This window comes from Zootoca vivipara, chromosome 5 (assembly GCF_963506605.1).
Source record: "Zootoca vivipara chromosome 5, rZooViv1.1, whole genome shotgun sequence".
Taxonomy (NCBI): domain Eukaryota; kingdom Metazoa; phylum Chordata; class Lepidosauria; order Squamata; family Lacertidae; genus Zootoca; species Zootoca vivipara.
In genome coordinates, this window is record NC_083280.1 from 5,398,575 (window position 1) to 5,415,848 (window position 17,274).

A 17,274-nucleotide genomic window follows, 5' to 3' on the forward strand; every position below is an offset into this window, starting at 1 on the left:
CACTCTCCATACATCTACTAGCCCCAGATTTTCCGTAAGTTCAAAGAACGATTTAGGTAATTTTCCATCATACTTCCTCTTTTTTGTTCTGTCCAATTCAGGTATCGCCACTCCATTAAAGTCACCTAACAAGATAATCTTTTGATCCATGTATTCCATTAGGTCTTCCTCCAACTTCTTAAAAAATTCTGCCTTATTTTCATTCGGTGCGTAAATTCCAACCAAAAACATTTTTTCTCCATAAAATGTTATCTGCACAACGATCACTCTTCCCTCCTCGTCCCTCGAGATCAATTTCGGATCCAATTTCTCTTTCACATAAAAGACTACTCCTCTCTTTTTATTAGCAATTGAATTTATAAACTCTTTTCCTAATCCTTTATTAATTAAAATATGACTGTGCTTCTTCGCTACATGAGTTTCTTGCAAACAAATCACATCCAAACTCCTTTTCTTCAAAATATGTTCAATCTTGTTTCTTTTCTTCTTATCATTTAGTCCATTTACATTCCATGACAACACCTTGAGTGCCATGTTCAAATTCTGTTACAAGATCTAGTTTAGTCTTGGATGGGTATTTTATTACTATCTTTATCCTCTTCCTCCTCCTCCTCTGGTTTAGATTCTTCCCCCGATTCTCCTTCTTCTTTATCTTCTTCCTCTTCTTCTCTTTTTTTCTCTTTTTTCTTCCTTGGTCTAACGTCTTCTTCTTCTTCTTCCGTCTCTGCAGCCAAAATTGCTAAACTTGGTTCCAACGGCCCCAGGAACTTCTCGTATTTCCTTAGAAATTTCCCGATGTCTGACATACTCGTCAATATGTGTTTCTTCTCTTTGTAGTAGAACATTATTCCTTCGGGATATTCCCACTTATGTTGTACTCCGTTCTTCCTCAGTAAAGACACCATTGATTTATACGCGTCCCGTTTGCGAAGGAACCTTCCCGGTATTTCTTTAAAGACGATTATGGGTCTTCCTCCGATAATTAACTTGTTAGTAAAACTTAATCTCAGAATCTCATTCTTCATTTCCATTGAATTGAAGATCACCAAGCAGTCTCCTGGTGCTTTTCTTGCTCTGGCTTTGGCCGATTTTGCTCTGATCCTAAATGCAGTGACAATGGAGTTACTCACTTCTTCATCTGTTTTCTCCATCCATTTCGCTAGTTCTGCGGTGATTTTTGCTTTAATGTCCTCATCTTGTTCCTCTGGTATACCTCTTAATTTCAGATTTAATTGTTTTTGTTTCATTTCCATCATTGCCAAATTATCCAACATCTGTTCGTGGGCCTTATCTAATTTATCAACTTTTTCTTTCACCTTATCCGATTGTTTCTTGACATCTCTAATTTCTTTCTGATTTTTCTTCACCGCTTCATCAGTTACTTTGGATCTCACTGTTAAATCCTTTATTTTTGTTGTGAGGTCCCCCACTGCCCCTTCCACCTTTTCAAATTTTTTATCTAGATTATCCTGTACTTCCCCTAGCTTCTTTTCCATGCGTTTCTCATTTTGTCTTAATTCATCTTTGATTTTCTGCCATAAAACGTCCAGATCTTTGACTTCTTCTTGCTTTGATCCTCTTCTCTCTGATGGTGTTGCCGATCCCTTTTTCCCATCTTTACTCTCTTTTCCTGCCATTTTCCTCAAATTATATCTGAAATTATAATTTTATCCTCTGGGTGGCGCTCCTGTTTCAAATATTACAAATTTAAAGAGATGTAATACCCCAATGTCCACCAGGTGGAGCTCTGATACCAAAATTGTAAATGCATGCAATACTGGGCTAACCCCCAGATGGCGCTCTAATACACTTCCAATATACTTTCCAAATAATCATGCAATAATTTTCTGCCCACCGGGTGGAGCTAATTTTCCCTCTTCTCCCCTCTCAGTACTTTTCCATCTGCCACTCAAACAATACAATACACAGATATAGTTTTGTCTATTGTTCTACTAGTTAGTTTCCCTTTCGTCTTCAGCCACTCACTGGCCTAATCCACCACGATACCTGTAAAAAAGAAGCCAAGTCCCGCAACTCTTCAGCCTCTTAATGGCCTAATCCAAAATTTTGGGGGGGAAATATAAACTTAAAACACCAAAGCCAAAGCAGGTCAGAGCCAGGTCTTCACAGGAGAAATCAGGCGTCGAAAATCCAGACAATAAAATCAATGGAGGGGGGGGATATAACACAAAAGAGAAGATAAATCCTCTTCAGCCGCTACTGGCTTAATCCACTTGGATCTTCTGCTGATCTCAAAGGGACAAAGAGATCGGGTTTCGCTGCACTCTCAAACAAAATAAAAATGCATGTATATGTATATATGCAAAGCCCACCGGCTAATACATACAGTTAAATAAGCTCTTTCCCCTCCTCAGTGTTGCTACAGTTTAAGATCTTTTCCACCTTTCACTCCCTTCAAGTTTAAACGTTGCTGCGTAGCAGACAGCCAAGTCTTTGAGCTGAAATCAGACACTTAAAGCCTGAGGCTCACAGCAGGGTCCGTTTTCCCAGCAAGGAGACAAAGTAACTCTTTAAAAGACTCCCATTCAGCTCTTAAACAAAGAAAAAAAAAAACAGCTGCCTCGTTACAAGTAACAAAGGACTTTGGCATACCTCACTCAGCAGGCAGTTTCACTTTTGAGTTCTCCATTCCTGCGATTTCACAACTGCGTCATAGACACACCGCTGCTGGGACGGACTCCCTTTTTGCGCCCTCAGCCATCCAAATTCGCCAAATAACTCAGGTAATCCTTAATTTCCTTCTATACACCACGAATTTGTTCTTTTTTTTGGAAGTTCACCGCTTCACATCAGGAGCCAGAGACTGCGCTTGATGGGGCTAGTGGTCTTCTCCCTTTCGCGCCCGCAGCTCGATCCCTTCCTCGGCTCTTAACAGCGAAAAACCGGGGTGCAGGAGAGCGCGCTGGACGCCGCTGGGTGCCACGACCCACAGGGTAACCCCCCCTGTGGTTTAGGAGGATCGCAGAGCCTTTGCGATGCCTCCGTGCGCCCCCAAAAAGCTCAGGACTCCCCGAGGGGTTGTCCTGCGCTCCCTTAAGATGTCCGCGGGAACCGGAAGTCCATTCTATACAAGATCTCAAAGCAGCTGTTTTATTACAGAGAAATTTCAGGAACAGACTGGAAAGAGAAGTTGCTGAATTGGAACTCATTACCAAGCTTAAAACCATGGAGCCACTTGGGATGAACAAAGACATTGGATTCTTATCTCATTATGCATGATCAAGCTTTCTTTAGTGCCTCAGCCCTTGCTGTTTCCCCGCAGGACCTATTGCAGTCATCAGCAGTCGTTAACAGCCATCAACAGGTTTACCACTCCTATCAGCCCATCACCCATTCCCACCCACCCCCTCTGTATATACATAAGGGTCTGACTCTTCTGTTTCAAGTGTATCTGAAGAAATGTGCATGCACACGAAAGCTCATACCTGGGAACTGTAGTTTGTTAAGAGTGCTGGGAATTATAGTTCGGTAAAGGGCAGCTCCAGTTCCCAGGATTCTGGACAGGGGCAAGGTACACTTGCTGAAAATTTCTTCTACACAGCTACTAAAGGTGCAGAAGCCCTTGTCCTCTATAAACATAGGAAACTGCCAATTAGTTTCCGGACCCAATTCAAGGAGCTGAGTTCTGACCTATAAAGCCTAAAAACAGCTCAGGAATACCGCAAGGACCGCCTCTCCCCATATAAACTGACCCAGACCCTGGAATCATCACTGGGGACCCTTCTTCATGTGTCTCCTTCACGAAAGGTCCGGGGGGTGGCAACACGAGAACAGGGCCTTTTCTGCAGTGGCTCCCCCTTTGTGGAAAGCTCTCCGCAGGGAGGCTCAGCCACAGCCAAGCACAACCAATTGCAAGGGATCATGGGAGTTGTAGTTCAGCAACATCTGGAGGGGCAAAGGTTCTCCATTACTCATGTAGGCTCTTCGGGGCAGGGTCTGCTTTTCGTTGCTGTTGCTTACATTGCTTACTCTACAACTGCCTTCTCCATCCTTGTGCTCTTCAGGCGATTGGAACTACGAGTCCCATCCTTCCTGGCGCTGGCAGGAGCTGATGGGAGTTATAGTCTGGAAGACATAGGTTGGAAAAGGCTGATCTGTGACACAATGTGCACCAGTACGTAATTAAAGTAATCCAAGGAAAATAAAATTAGGAATACCCTGTTTTAGCTTAGGGTGGTTGCAGGGGGTTGGATTGGAAAATAAAATTTAATCCAAGGAAAATGAATCCTTTAATCCAAGGAAAATAATATTAGGACTACCCTGTTTTAGCTTAGGGTGGTTGCAGGAGGTTGGATTGGATGACACTTGGGGATCCCTTCCGACTCTACAATTAGATAATTCTTTGCCCTATTTTCTCCTTCTCCCTAGCAGGACAGAAATAATTCTGTTGTTCAAGGGTTCCCTTTCGGAGCCTTTGACCATCCCCACATCCTAAAAGAAAACATTTGCACAACCTGCTGCCTGGGAGACACAATGTTAGTACAACCCCGCTTCAAATGAAGGTGTGGCAAAATTGAGGCTTTTTTGTTTAATTTTTATTTATGATTTTCAATTTTATGCATTTCAATAATTTTACAATCATTTTGACATTTCGAAACTTTCAAATTTTCCATTTCGAAATTTGAAAGTAATGGAAAGTGAATTAATCCGTTCCAGATGGGTCCGCGGCGTTCGTAAACCGAAAATTCGTAAACCGAGGTGTTCATAAACCGAGGTTCCACTGTACAAACAACTGTGGCGGGAAAATTAAAACCCACCCTTCCTTGTGTGCAAGTTTTTTCTTCCCCAGAGCCCTTCTTTTGCCACTCTCCCTCCACAGACTTGCTGCCCTGGAACAAATGCCAAAGGAGCCTCCGGGGAGAATTTAAAACAGATTTTTAAAAACCCACAATAAGAAGGGTAGGCTTTGCAGAATTAGCAACCCAGAGCCTTGGGAAGAGGAGGAGAAAAGGAGGTTTAACTAAGGCGGCCAAATTTAGCTGAGGGCAGTGGCCAGAGATGGTCCGGCCAGCAGGATGCGCCCATTGCTCCTCCTGCGACGCTGAGCACACTCCGAAGCGGCGCAAGCACAATGCACACAAAACACAACACACACACCCCTCAAGCAGCTCATTCCTCCACAGGCCAAGGCGAGGGGAGGAGGCGGAAGAGAGCCAAAGCCTTTTAGTTAACAGCTTCATCTGTTGTTCTTCCTCTCCAGAGCCGTGAAGCCTAAAGTGTCCAGCCCTGTGGGGTCTGTGCATTTGTGTGTATGTTTTATTTCTCTCTCACACACAACACACACCTTTCAGGTTGAGGAACATGCCGTCCCTCCCAGGTTTATTTAAGTCCAGGGGCCGCCCAACTCCAGCCATGTTCCAAACGGCTTTCTGCGCATCAGAGGACACATACGCACATAGCTTCAAAACCGTGGGATAGTTTACCCTTCAAGGCGCTCCTGGCACCCATTACAAAGTACAGTTCCCAGGATTCTTTGAAGGGAAACTGTGAGATTTAAATGTATAGCGTAGATATGGCCAGAGTCCAACTCATCATCATCATCATCATCATCATCATATATTTATTATTTATACCCCACCCATCTGACTGGGTTTCCCCAGTTCTAGTTACAGGTAGGTAGCTGTGTTGGTCTGAGTCGAAGCAAAATAAAAAAATTCCTTCAGTAGCACCTTAAAGACCAACTAAGTTTATATTTTGGTATGAGCTTTCGTGTGCATGCACACTTCTTCAGATACACTGGAAACAGAAGTGTCAGACCCTTATATATACAGAGGGTGGTGGGGGTGGGTGGGAATGGGTGATAGGCTGATGGGAGTGGTAAACCTGTGGATGGCTGTTAATGGCTGCTGATGGCTGCAATTAGTCCTGGGCTGAGGTGCTAAAGAAAGCTTGATCATGCATAATGAGATAAGAATCTCATTAAGATGTCTCTATTCATCCCAGGTGCTTCCATGGTTTTAAGCTTGGTAATGATTTCCAATTCAGCAACTTCTCTTTCCAGTCTGTTCCTGAAATTTCTCTGTAAAAACCAGTAGGAGAACACTTCAATCTCCCAGGACATTCTATACAAGATCTCAAAGCAGCTGTTTTATTACAGAGAAATTTCAGGAACAGACTGGAAAGAGATATAAACTTAGTTGGTCTTTAAGGTGCTACTGAAGGAATTTTTTTATTTGGGTTTCCCCAGCCACTCTCGGTAGCTCCCAATCGAATGTGTTTAAAAACACAATACAGCATTAAACATTAAAAACTTTTCTAAACAGGGCGGCCTTCTGATGTCTTTTAGAAGTAGGATACCTGTAGTTGCTTATTTCCTTGACATCTAATGGGAGGGCGTTCCACAGGGCGGGTGCCACTACCGAGAAGGCCCTCTGCCTGGTTCCCTGTAGCTTTGCTTCTCGCTGTGAGGGAACCGTCAGAAGGCCCTCGGCGCTGGACCTCAGTGTCCGGGCAGAACGATGGGGGTGGAGACGCTCCTTCAGGTATACCGGACCGAGGCCGTTTAGGGCTTTAAAGGTCAACACCAACATTTTGAATTGTGCTCGGAAACGTTCTGGGAGCCAATGTAGGTCTTTCAGGACTGGTGTTATACGGTCTTGGTGGCCACTCCCAGTCACCAGTCTGGCTGCCGCATTCTGGATTAATTGCAGTTTCCGGGTCACCTTCAAAGGTAGCCCCACATAGAGCACATTGCAGTAGTCCAAATTGACCCGTGGCCTGAAAGATGGTGGCAGACCCTCCAAGTGTCCCTATGTTCTGGGGACAGAACTGGATTTAAAGAAGCCATCCTGGTTTCTGATTTGATCCCGGAATGTCCTGCTTTTCCTAAGGATGTCCTTAATTTCGTCTGAGAAATGTGAGAGGGTATGAAATGTGGGATGAGGCGACTTCTGTAATCTACCACATGAATAATGGGGGCAAGGGGTTGGAAGCCCCCTCAGGATGGATGTTCCACCTCAAAGCAAATAAATATTCCTGCATTGCAGGGGTCCCCTTACAATTCTATGAACTGTGTGAAAGCTTCCAAAGAAAGGATCTGAAGTGAGGACATAATTCCTTTCTAAAGAAATGAATTGACTCCAATGTGCAAGATACATTCTGTGGCTACATTCGCGAGCCAACATTTCCTCAGATTTCAAGAAAATACCCCCGTAAATCTGTTTCCAGTAGCAATGCCGCACTATCATAATCTTATTTATTCATTTGATATTTCCTCCAAGGAGTTCAAGGCGGTGTACGTGGTTCTCCGCTCCCCATCTAACCCCCCACAACAACCCTGCGAGGTGGGTTAAGCCGAGAGGCAGCGATAGGCCCAAGGTCACCCAGTGAGCTTCATGGCCGAGCAGGGATTCGAACCCCTGGCTCCCAAGTCTCAGCCCCGCACTCTAACCATTACACAAAATATGTACAGGGAAGGAATGAGGAACCTGGACCTCCAGTTATTCTTGGGCTGAGACTCCCATTGCCTCTAGCCAGCAGGTCCAATGGTCAGAGAAAATGAGAGCTTTCCCTGTGCCCCATCGCTGGTATAGGAGGAACAGGTGGAGGCCATAGCTTTCCCTTAGGGTTGACATCAATTTTATAGGAGCATATCTCCCAGCCTTACCTAGAGAGGCCTTGTTGTGGTCCAGGCTCTTCTGCCTTAGGTTAGTCTAGCTCACGCTTCCCCAACCTGGTGCCCTCTAGAATAACAGAATTTCAGAGTTGGAAGGGACCTCTGAGGATCATCTAGTCCAACCCCCGCAATGCAGCTGTCCCATACAGGGATCAAAGCTGAAACCTTGGCATTATCGGCACCACCCTCTAGCCAACTGAGCTATTCAGAAAGTTTCGGATCACAACTCCCATCAGCCGTGCTAGCTGGCGCTCATGGGAGTCGTAGTCCCAAAAACCTAGAGGCCACCTGGTTGGGGAAAGCTGGTGTAGGGTATCTCTCCCAACAACTGTTCAGGCCTCTATGATGAAATAGTCTCTGCCCTTAGGGGCGTTGTCAAGTGAAGTCACCCGTAGGAGAGCTGTCAATCCCGCAAAGTGGCTGTTGAAATTTGTTTTATTATTCCAGAAACCTCAAGGCCTCTGTCACTGCTAATTTACTTCGCAGGTAGAGGTCTGGATCAAATACATCTGCATTTCAGCAAAACATATTGTTCTCCGATTAGGAAATACTAACAGGTGCCTTCCTCCGTGTCATCACTTGCTGTGTGGCCTTGCACACAGAGAAATCGACTTGGGAGCTGAAAAAAGCATGAGTTCGAATCCCAACTCTTCCACGGACCTCTTGTGTGACCTTGGGCAAGTTGCTTTTTCTCGGCCTCAGCTACTTATCTGTAAAATGGGAATAGTTGAAGCCTGCAGGGCTTATAGCGAGAACCGAATGCAATGAAGAGGGCATATTGCCTGTCCCATTCATATACCCCTTCCTAGCCTCCGGCGGAGGTCACACCTTGTCTAGGTAGAAGCTAAATGCCAGCATCCCAAAGGAAGATTGGAGTATAAATAAAAGGGAGAGCTCATGTAATGGGCCAGAGAGTGGATTAACTAGGCATGTCGGCGCTCCTGAGAAATAACTGGATGCAATCTGAAAATAATGAGAGCATAGCAAGGAGAGAATGGGGCTTCACTTGGAACCCAAACACCACAAACACCCATTGAGTAAGGCACCATCACCCGGACCAAGCCACCTCATTAGGGTTATTGTGGGAACAAAATGGGATAAAAACCCACGAAGCTCCCTAGAGAAAAGGTGAAATGGATGATAAATGAATCCTACACAGCATCGCTCCGGGGCGATGAGCATCTGTCCTTGTTTTTATGATGCATTTTGGGTTTCTATCCTGTATTTTTATGTCGTGAACCTCCCTGAGATCTATGGATGAAGGGCGGTACAGTATAAGAATTTCATTCATAAAAAAGAAATTATCGTGTGATATGTAAAAAACACGCAAGCCACTGACAAAAGCAACCTTACAGAAGAGATTGGGGCACTCCAGATCCCTTGTTTTTCAATTATTTAAACCACTTCCGTACCCTAACCGCTCATCAAAGATACCAGGAAGGTTCACAAGCCGATTGCCAGTAGAAACCATAATTTGCAATGCAATACAGTAGGATACTTAAGACAGGTTGTTACTAAAACAAACAAAACAAAACCCAGTGGTATTAGCAGCCTACAAAAGCCTGAGTAAACAGATGAGTCTTAAAATAAGCATTTAAAAACACATCAAAGTTGGTGCTTGCCTCACTTCAGCAGGGAGGCGATTCCACCGCAATCCGATGGGCCATTTCTTAGGTTGCCACAACATTAACCTCAGCAGGCTGCAGCACAACTGGGAGAGTCTCAGCTTAAGATATTAGCATGTGGACTGGTCTATATAGGAGAAAGCGCTCCTAAGTAGATGAACTGGTCCTAAGTTGTTGTTAAACTCTATCCATACCCTGCCAGCATTATTCATATCCCGCATAATGGAAGTCGTTGTTGGCATCTGTTTGTCTCGAGAGACAATGGAGTGTGCCTCCGAAGGTGACTGGGGAACAAGCCTGGGCAGCGTGCATGGAGGTCCTGGGCTGCCCAGATGACAAGATCCCCCTCTTGGCCTCCCTGATTGGATCCAAAGGAAAGCAGAGCAAGACGTTTGGCACTAGCTTGGCTGCAGGAGTTGCTGGAAGGAGGCGTACAAGGTGCCTTAGGGACTCCGCTCCGGATTTGTGTAGGGTTTGCTCCTTAGCCTTAGAGTTGTCCGCCAGCCCACCCGGAGGCGAGGGACACAGATTCTCCTGTCTCTGCTGAAGAGTATCCTGGGACAGGGTCTTAAATACATTCTCCATGGGTGTTGGGCCTACGTAGTGTCACCCTACATGAACCCAGAATGCACCAAATAATGAACTCAGCATCCCATTTGTGGTACGTATGGAAAGATCAGGAATGAAAAGCATGCTGTCTTCTCCACAGGGAGCCCCCGAGTTCCTATGAAAACAGGCAATTTTAGAACCACAGGTCCACACAGGGCCGGTGCTAGGGCTTTTTGCGCCCTGGGCAAAAACACATTCTGGCGCCCCCCCCGGGCGCATGTGTCATGACGCACGCACAACTCACTGCAGCCGCTGGGGAGCTCACAGCGTCCCCTCCGTGGGCGGGAGGGTGCTGAGCTCTCCTTTTGGCTCGCACTCCTCCCGCCTATGGGGGGGGCGCTATGAGCTCCTCAGTGAGCGGGCGGGCGGAGGCAGTGCCCATAGCTGAAGGCTTCAGCTGCGGGCACTTGCCGCCGCTACCGCCACCGCTCGCTCACTTCAGCCACCGCTGGGAGGCTCTCGGCGTCCCCTCCATAGGCGGGAGGGCGCTGAGCTCTCCTTTTGGCTTGCGCTCCTCCCACCTGTGGAGGGGACACTGGGGGCTCCTCGGCGGCGGTGGCGGCAGTGAGTGAGCGGCGGCCGCAGCAGCAGCGGCAGCGCCCGTAGCTGAAGCCTTCAGCTACGGGCGCTGCCACCGCTCGCTCGCTGCAGCCGCTGAGGAGCTCGTGGCGTCCCCTCCATGGGCGGGAGGAGCGCGAGCGCGTGCCTTGGGAGGGCGGCGGTAGCGCGGGGGTTTTGTGGGGCAGGCTTGCCAGCGCCCCCTCCATTTTCGCACCCTAGGCAATTGCCTAGTCCGCCTAAATGGACACACCGGCCCTGGGTCCACACATCTCATCTTTGTGGCGCTGGGGAAGACGACCATTACTTGAACAATCGGAAACCTTCCTATGATGATTGCTTCGAAGAAAGGTATAAAAGAACATGGAGAGGTTTGTGCGCCGTTGCAAAAGAGCCTGTTACACAAACAGAACTTTGTACGTTTTCACTTGAACATTAGGGTGTGAATTAGATTGAGGAATCTTTATGCACACCAGGAACACCTGCAATTCGGAGGAAAGGAGAATTCATTTGTTTCTCCCGCGCAGCCTAAATGCATCTTAATGCACTCCTGAACCTTCCCAATGGCTTCACAATGAGGTTGATTGAGAGAGCGGGGGGGGGGCTCTTTCCACACTTGCAAATGGGTTTAAAAGGAAAGCCAATCCTCACGCATTTTAGCAATTTCTGGGAACACGTTGGGTTCATGAATTGAGAGTGAAAAGGCAAAGCTGGACCATGAGGAAGGCCAATAACTTTGCTTTGGAAGCACCCAAGGGAAGGGATTCATCATGGCCGAAACCACAAGAGTTTAGGCGAACACAAATGGGAAGTTAAGGATTAACTCGACATCCAGACTGGACGCTTCCCTGCAATCTGCTACAGAAAATGGTGCAAAACAGGTGCCCAAGTCTGCACCATGCTCTGTGACCCGTTGCTTCTTAGTGCTCAGACCCAGGTTTTCTCATGGGAAAGTCTATGAAACCTAATGAAAGGGGTAAACTACCTTCCTGCACGAACAGGACTTTTGAGGAGGTGACAGGATGCAAAGCTGAACAGGACTCCTTTGTGCCTCTCCATATGTGTGCAAGAGAGAGAATCTGAATCTATGCAGCTCCCCCCCCCCACACTAACATTTGGGAGAAGATGCACCTGCCAAAATCCCCCCCTTCTGCACAACTGTGCAAGAGGAAGAAGCCGTGGAGTGTTTCTTGGAATCCTCTCCTTCCCCTCCTTTCATCTCCTCTCCTTTAAAAAAAAAAATGTTTTCACTATTTAACCCGTTCGCCAGATGCATTTATTTACTCTTTAGTGAAAGGAAAACCGTGCTATTTCATACTGGATATTTTACAATCCGATCTTGAGGTTCCCTCCTGCTACACTCCCACTGCAACAGATTTATTGGAGTGTGTAGGCCCTTAGGGTGTTGTGCAGGACTGCCAACTTTTCGATAGCTGTGCCTTTTAACAGCCCCTTGTTCTGCAGATATTAGCAGGTGAAGCCTTTTGAAACATGGAAATAAACCAACCTTATATGCTCTACGCACCAAGTAAAAACATTATTTTCTCCAGGCCTCTGGCTAATTAAACCATCTATGGCCTTTTAAACTGTGTTTGCAGAAGGGGGCTGTTTTTTCTTCTTCGTTACTATGGTATGTAGTTTTGCGTTTTTATATTGTACCCTGCCCTGTGATCCTTGTGAAAAAGGGCGGAAAAGAAATTTAATAAATAATAAGGATTATGATAATTGCTGCGGATCCCAAACAGCAATAGAGGCCATCTGAAAAGTTGGAAACCCTACATCAGGCATCCCCAAACTTCGGCCCTCCAGATGTTTTGGACTACAATTCCCATCTTCCCCGACCACTGGTCCTGTTAGCTAGGGATCATGGGAGTTGTAGGCCAAAAATCTGGAAGGCCGCAGTTTGGGGATGCCTGCCCTACATGCATTTAATTGCATGAAAACCACAATGACTTTATCTTTCAGGGCCACAATTCTGGGACAAGGAATCATCTCATTCTAAGAGAAAGAGCGGAAAAAGGATATCAGTGTCTTGAGAGAGGAAGAGCTGAAGTGAAATGATGCACAGCAAAATGACTGCTATTCTGTGCACGCTTTCAAAAGAAAAAAAGAGTAACCGTTAATAATTATTACTTTTTAAATTACACACCACTTGTCACTGCAAGAAGAGTTTGGTTCACTAACAAATAGAAGCGAGTAGATAAAATAACAAGAATTGTAGGTAAAGCTCTGCGTCAAGTGTGTAATAGCGGGTGGCAAGCAAAGGTTTGCCTCTGTGAAAATTCAAATTGATCCTCGGGGCTAACATTCATGCTTTGTTTTTGAGTCTGCATGCTTCTTGGCTGGTTACTGGAGCTGATAGGGTGGGAGGCAGGGAGCTTGGCAGCAGGGGGAGCTAGAGGCTCAGAGCCAAAACAGGTGGAGTCAGCTCTGCCTACTTCCATCCCATCCTCCTCTTCCCTGGCCGGTTCCACAAGCTGGCAGGCAGGTCCAGCCCCGAGACTGCAAGCCCCGAGGCTGCAAGAGAGAGGGCAAGCAGGAGGGCACTTGGGGGGCAGCGCCCCACTTTCCAGCCTCCACTGTCTACTGCTGCTGTTCTCTTGCTTAGGAAAGAGCTGGAACGTGGCCCTCTAAGCCTCTCCGCTCGGCCCCCTGGCTTCTTCCTAGGGAAATGAGACTCTTAATCTCAGGGCCGTGGGTTCAAGGCCCGCGATGGGCAAAAGCTTCCTGCATTGCATGGGGCTGGACTAGAGAACCTTTGTAGTCCCTTCCAACTCTACAATTCTAGGATTCAACAAGAACTTTTCACCAACCCTGCTCCTTACCCTTCCTCAAACTCCAGCACACGGACTCTGGCTTTGGTCTGGCTGGAATGCACCCTACCTTGCAAGACAAGAGTGACACCCATTGCCCTGCCCACTTTTCGCCTCTGGCCCCACCCAGTAATAACAACAACAACAACAACAACAACAACAACAATTTATTTGTACCCCGCCCATCTGGCTGGGTTTCCCCAGCCACTCTGGGTGGCTTCCAACAAAGATTTAAAATACATTAAAATGTCACACATAAAAAACTTCCCTGAACAGGGCTGCCTACAGATGTCTTCTAAATGTCAGGTAGTTATTTATCTCTTTGACATCTGACGGGAGGGTGTTCCAGAGGGCGGGTGCCACTACCGAGAAGGCCCTCTGGCTGGTTCCCTATAGCTTTCCTTCTCGCAGTGAGGGAACCGCCAGAAGGCCCTCGGCACTGGATCTCAGTGTCCGGGCAGAACAATGGGGGTGGAGACACTACTTCAGGTCTACTGGACCGAAGCCGTTTAGGCCTTTAAAGGTCAGCACCAACATTTTGAATTGTGCTTGGAAACGTACTGGGAGCCAATGTAGGTCTTTCAGGACCAGTGTTATATGGTCTCGGCGGCTGCTCCCAGTCATCAGTCTAGCTGCCGCATTCTGGATTAGTTGTAGTTTCCGGGTCACCTTCAAAGGTAGCCCCACATAGAGCGCATTGCAGTAGTCCAAGCGAAATAACTAGAGCATGCACCACTCTGGCGAGACAGTCTGCAGGTAGATAGGGTCTCAGCCTGCATACCAGATGGAGCTAGTAGACAGCTGCCCTGGATGTTGTTGTTGTTTAGTCATTTAGTCGTGTCCGACTCTTCGTGACCTCATGGACCATAGCACGCCAGGCACTCCTGTCTTGCACTGCCTCCCGCAGTTTGGTCAAACTCATGTTCGTAGCTTCGAGAACACTGTCCAACCATCTTGTCCTCTGACGTCCCCTTCTCCTAGTGCCCTCAATCTTTCCCAACATCAGGGTCTTTTCCAAGGATTCTTCTCTTCTCATGAGGTGGCCAAAGTATTGGAGCCTCAGCTTCACGATCTGTCCTTCCAGGGAGCACTCAGGGCTGATTTCCTTAAGAATGGATAGGTTTGATCTTCTTGCAGTCCATGGGACTCTCAAGAGTCTCCTCCAGCACCACAATTCAAAAGCATCAATTCTTCGGTGATCAGCCTTCTTTATGGTCCAGCTCTCACTTCCATACATCACTACTGGGAAAACCATAGCTTTAACTATACGGACCTTTGTCGGCAAGGTGATGTCTCTGCTTTTTAAGATGCTGTCTAGGTTTGTCATTGCTTTTCTCCCAAGAGCTGCCCTGGATACAGTACTGCATGTGTTTATGTGACCCCTAGGTAGGGTTGCCAGACTTGGAAATTAAACAAAGGGTCTGCTGGTTTCTCTTTAAGGTTTCCAGACTCAAAAGAGAGCAGGGCAATTAAAGGCACAGAAGTCCTGTCCTCTATTGAGTCTGGCAACCCTACCCCTAGGTTTCTCAGGAAGGAATGGAGTCCTCACATTCCCAATCCCTGTTCTAAAAACTTTGAGCAGCTTTGGCTTCAGTGCTGCAAAGGCTGGAGTTCAAGTGCTGCTTAACGCCGGTTTTAGTCCAAGGGAGGTCTTAACTTCACATCTGGGTTTTCTTCTCCAAGGTTGCTCATCCTGAAACAACCTTGTTAACTATCATAATAATTTCCTTTCCGCAGAAGCTGAAGGTTGCATGGGGATGGCAGCTCTCCAAAATCACATTCCCGGGGCCTGGCTGAGCAGGACTTGAACTCGGCTCTCAAATTTCCAAAGTCTAGAGGAAAGCCAAATCGTCTCTCTGAGCCTGCTTTCTGTTTGGGGCTCAGCAGAGCGTCAAGAGGGCGACTCGGAGAAGTCCGAGGTGCTGATATTTTAAGTGCACCTTGTACCCTAACTATAAGAAAAAGCTAGACGTCAGGAATGAAGGACTGTGGAACGAAACAGGAGGCGGAGAAGCGGGGCTTCAAAACAGCTCGAAGGCACGAACAACGCATGCCAAAACCTGCAGCTGTTTTCTGCAAAAGTCAACCCCGCGCAAAAGTCGATAGAAACTGTTTCAATGTTCGCAAAACAGAAGCAGCGGAAAAACCATAGTCCATGCGGCGTCCGGGATAAACGAATTGCTTCTTCTTTCCCTGCAGCACCGCTTTTCATTGAAGTCACGGGAGAATAAGGCAAAACCTAGCATTTTCCTTTGCAACCAGCAGTCCAGACCAGCGATTGCAGACGAGAATTTTCCTTTCCTTTGCAATACAAGGCGGCGAGAGAGCTGAAGTCCATTCCATCGAGCCAGGATGATCCCTGCGTCCCGGTTTTTCCTAAACACCCTCAATCACAAGTGGCACTAGCTTTGTCCAGTAAAACGCCGCAAAGCGTCAACATTGTGTTCGCCCGGCGCTGCCGACCAATGAGCGCCGTCGGAGCCCAATATCCCGCCTTCCGTGAAGCAGATGTGAACCGGTCTGGCGGCCATGTTGAGTGTGGCGCAAGGACCGTTCGGTCGCCGACTGCGTAGTTCGACTACTTTGAGGCGTCGCTGACGGCTACGGGCACCGAGAAAGGCTTTCTTAGAGCACAGGGGAACCGGTTGGATCGGGTCCGGTCGGTTAGCGGCCTTGGCCACGCAGGGAAACCGAATGGTGTCTCCGCCAAGGGCGCCAGTCGCCATCTTGAGTGTGGCACATGGCGCTTGCCTCCCCAGGCCATGCAGACTCCATTGGGCATTCGGTGCACGGACGGCGGGGACCGACCCCCCTAAAATCTCCCAGCCCCCCCCCCTGCAAACTTTTGGTGTTGAAAACAAACAAACAGCATGTGGTAACTGCAAAGTCAAAGAGCTTAAAATGAAAGCAATTTTAACAATTTTTTCAGGGTACCTTGCACCGAAATCCCTTGCCTTTTTTTAAAAAAATAATCAAAATATTTATTGAAGTGGTGGGCACCGAGAAGGCGGGGCGGGGAGAGGTGAGATTGTAAGAAAGGTGGGGGCGGGAATCGGCCACCCGCATTTTAAATTTCGCCGGATTCCTCGCGAGTGCTTTTATTGATCACCTCCGGTGCGCATTGGGCTTTGTGAAACGAGCATGGCAGCAAAAAGTCGGAAGGGACGAACGAACAGTTGCTGCTCAAGTCGAATTTCCCGGTTAGCCCTCTCAAACCAGGGCAAGAAATCGTCTCTCTCTCTCTCTCCCGCATTCTCCTCTTTCCCCCGCTTTTGTAAATAAGAGCGTGAAGAAGTGCGCGGGGAGGAAACGCGAAACTCCTCCACTTAAAACTGCTTGGCGTGAGCTGCTGGGTTTTTTAAAATGTGAAATTTCGCCCAGAAAATTTAGATCGGGAAGATGGGGTTTGGAGCGGAGATTTAATTTAATCTTCAGGTTTCGAGAGTCGTCTTTCTCCCTCCCCTCCCCCATCTCCAAGTGCCGAACACGGAGAGAAACGTTCCCACGTGCACGCCGGTTCTCCAGCCAATAGCGCAGCCTTTCCGTCATCTTGTTTGCTCCGCAGCAAGTCGAGCCAAAGACGCGTGTTGAGGTTTTTTGTGAGTTTTTTTGCGCGGGGTTCGAGTCGGGCTGTGCGCGACTTCCCACGAACTTTGGGCGCTGCTGCGCAATTTTAAGCACATTCGCTAGCTGCCCACGCGGTACCCTCGCCGGCTTCCGCCAGAACCTGCTGGCGCGTTAAAGAGCGCGGAGAGGCGCGCATGACCTTTAAAAGAACAAATAAAAAAACCCACCCCCTGTTGTGTGTCCCCCCCGCAAGTCTCCTACCCCACCCACTGGGCAGGTTCCTGCAACCCTCCCCCAGCAGCAGATTGCGCACGAGCGCAAGACCCGCGGACGTCGCACCCCAATATTTGCGCTTTGCTTTTTGCGCAAAATGGTGGCGCTCAAGGTGGAACCGAGAGAAGTACCCTGCGCGTGCGTGTGGAAGCGACTTTGCTTCAGCGGGGGCGCAAAAAGGGCGTTTTTTTTA